This window comes from Marmota marmota, unplaced genomic scaffold, assembly GCF_001458135.2.
Source record: "Marmota marmota marmota unplaced genomic scaffold, marMar, whole genome shotgun sequence".
Lineage (NCBI taxonomy): Eukaryota > Metazoa > Chordata > Mammalia > Rodentia > Sciuridae > Marmota > Marmota marmota.
The window spans coordinates 1-3,146 of NW_026010189.1; the positions used below are offsets into that span (position 1 = coordinate 1).

The following is a 3,146-nucleotide window of genomic DNA, read 5'->3' on the forward strand; positions in this document are numbered from 1 at the left end:
GAGGCAGGCGGGGCGGGGCCGCGGGCGCACCTGCCAGGCAAGGCAGCGTTGGAGGCGCCTGCGCGCTGTGACGTGTCTTGACTCCCGCCTCACTCTGTGGCGGTGGCGACCATTGTACTCGAGGACCCTTGTACTCGTTGTGGACGAGGACGATTCGCCAGTGATTGCAGCGACTGACTGGTTTTGTTCCGGCGGGGAGGCAGCTCCCGGCAGGGCCCTGCGGCCTGGGTCGCGGAGCTAGCCGTCCCACCTCGGTCTGAACCGATCTTTCCTTTCTACCCCCGACCCCCTCCCCGTTCTTTCCCTGCCTACCCCGCAGAAGCCATGGAGGACGAAGAAAGAAGGAGAAAGATCGAAATTGGCACAGCGAAGGTAGGAGAGCCGGGGACCGCCGGGCCAGAGGTGGGAGGCGGTGGCCGGAAAGGGTGGGAGGAGGCCTGGGGAACGAGTTTGCTGCAGCCGGGTGCGCTGCCCTCGGAGGGAGGTGCTGCAGGGTCGGGGTTTCCTCCCCTCCCACTTGTCCCTTTTCCTAGGACGTGTAAAGCCCGGTGCTGCTACCTAGCTGACGAGACTTCGGTGGTGATTGAATGGTGTGGCTCTTTTCTCAAGGCTGCCCCAATAAAACACTTCTCTTTTTTTCTTTAAACCGTATTGATAATTAGGTGGTAATTAATAGCCTTTAAACCTTCAGCCCTTCACTTTTAAAGGGAGTTTTATGGGTGGTGCAGGCATTGTGTTTTCCAGGGCGGGGATTTAGAGCTTTCCTTTTATTCAGTGGGGAATTTGTGCGCTGATCATCAGCTTGTCTTCCATAGGTGGCACGCTGGCACTCGAGGACGTGTGTGAGATTGGCCTGTGACAGCTGCCTCAGCAGTGGCCTGAGTGTGCCACAAGTGCCTGCTGTGAACTTGGCTTTAGGGGCGTTTTTAAAAGCGTGTCTTTGTACGTTCCTGTTTGGAGGTCTTTGTCATGGCAGTTGGTTTTGTATCCTGTGGATTGGAAGTTCTGAAGACGGAAAGATTCCACAGAACAAAGCTTTAGAATTCCTGCTTTAATTAATTTGTTTTACGTGTGTGTGTGTGTGTAGTGAAGTTCTGATTTTATGTGTGTGTGCGTGTGTATATGTATGGAAATTGTAACGCAAACATTACAAAATTGTATTATGCATAGATATCCTTCTTGGGGCATCATGAAAAATTTAACGTAGACAAAATATAAATTTAATAGCATTTAAACAAAATACATATTTGAGCAGCTCTTTAGGCTTGCCTGAAAGGCCCCCTTCCTCCCTACAATGAGTTACTTTTTATAGGTGATATTCTTTTTAGAGCTAATGGATAACCATCATACTTGAAACACAATTAACTATTTTTCCTCTCTTCCTTTCTTTCTTCATTCTTCCATATAAACAAAGGAAACCAGGTCAATGATTTCAGTAATCAATGAAAGAAAGGCCTTACTGCAGAGATGCAATAGTAGATGTTCATCAGAAGTGTGTTAAAGGAATGTGTATGTTAACCAGCTTCATATTTCTAAAATATAATTGACTTTTTTATAATCTCCCCCTTTTAATGTTAAGACTTAAATGCTTGTATGTAAACAGGTAGATTTTGTTTTTTACTCTAGAATATATAAATGAAGGAACATTGGCATTTTCAGAAGCCCAAAATTGCTTACAGTTGTGCAACCCAAGGGACTAAGCAAACACTCTGCATCTAAGGAATTGAAAGTAATTTTGTGTACCTTTTCAAAAGCATGGAAGTTCTGGTTAGATTTCTTATTTGTTACCTAAGAATGTTTACTGCCTTCTACCAAATGTATCTTTCTTAAATGTATGTAAAGCAGTTCTACTAAACATAGTTAACTTTGAACAGTCACATTTCATAATAATTAAATTGCTTGCTGTAAGTAGATTTCGCAAAGTAGAATTTTGATTTCTTTATGTATATATTTCTTTATCTTTCAAAAGTCTACCTATGGGGTAAAAATCTTTTAAAGTTAATTTTTATTATAGTTTATTTTCCTCTAGAAATGAGCCCAGTTTCCAGTAAGAGATCCTTGAGGCCTTTAAGGCAACATATGTTTGCTGCAACATTAGCTATCTGGTATAAAATACTTTACTGAGGTCATGATTCCTCAGCCATGTAAGTGCAATGGAATATTAAAATATACAAATCATATAAAATATACAATCATTAAAAGGATTAAGGCTGAGAGGGACATGGTAAATAGAGTGAAAACAACATTATCAGAAATAGTTTAGATGTTGCAGTGGTATACACCTGTAATCCCAGCTACTCAGGAGGCTGAGGCAAGATCCTGTCTGAGGGGAAAAAAAAGGGGGGGGAGCTTAGATTATAGCTCAAAGGTAGAGCACTACTGCCCTTTATCTCCACTACTGCAAAAACAAAACTAAACAAAGTATGTACATTATTTCATTTGTATAAACATGTGCTTTTAGAATGGGATTGAAAAACTATTATAAATATAGTTATTCATGGGCTAGGGGTATAGCTCACTGGTAGAGCACAAGTTCCTAGGTTTAGTCCCCAACACCAAACAAAATTTATAAAGCAGTTCTACTAAACATAGTTAACTTTGAACAGACCACATAATCAGCAAACTTAGATCAAGAGGTAGAAATAGAGAAATGGCAACAGTCTCTGCTTTCCAAAGTAGGAGAGACAGATGCTCCTGGGTAATAAGTACAGTGAGAGGTTAGATACAGTAGGATTTTGGATGTTACCCCCCACCCCAACATTTTGTTAAAATATTTAAAATGCTACCGACTCATTTTCTAGAATATTTTATAAGGAAAACTCTCAATATCAATTAAATGCAACCTAGCATAGTGCTTTTCAAACAGCAAGTATTCAATAAGTGTTTGCTTCTCTCCAGCTGTGTATGCTGGTAAGATGAGCTGGTCAAAAGAGCTGGCTGCAACATGAAAGTAAGGAAACAGCGAAGAATCATGCAACCCGCAGACATGAGTTTCTCAGGTGGAGGGTGGGCCTGCTCTGCCACCTCAAGGGTCCTCTTCCACGCTGGAAGGCAAGAGGGCAAGAGAGCGAGTGCACTTGGAACCCCTCTGTTTATTAGGGAAAAGACATTTGATAGAATGTTCCACCCCAATAAGGCAGGGGATA

The 3,146-nt window shown here is 42.4% G+C and overlaps 1 long non-coding RNA gene across 1 annotated transcript; it reads left to right on the forward strand.

Moving 5' to 3' along the window:
- The first annotated feature begins 82 nt into the window (after positions 1 to 82).
- Positions 83 to 2,330, forward strand: LOC125614912. The gene is made up of 3 exons (XR_007345486.1): positions 83 to 372; positions 534 to 590; positions 816 to 2,330. It is a non-coding gene; the product is annotated as an uncharacterized LOC125614912 (long non-coding RNA).
- Positions 2,331 to 3,146: the final 816 nt, after the last annotated feature.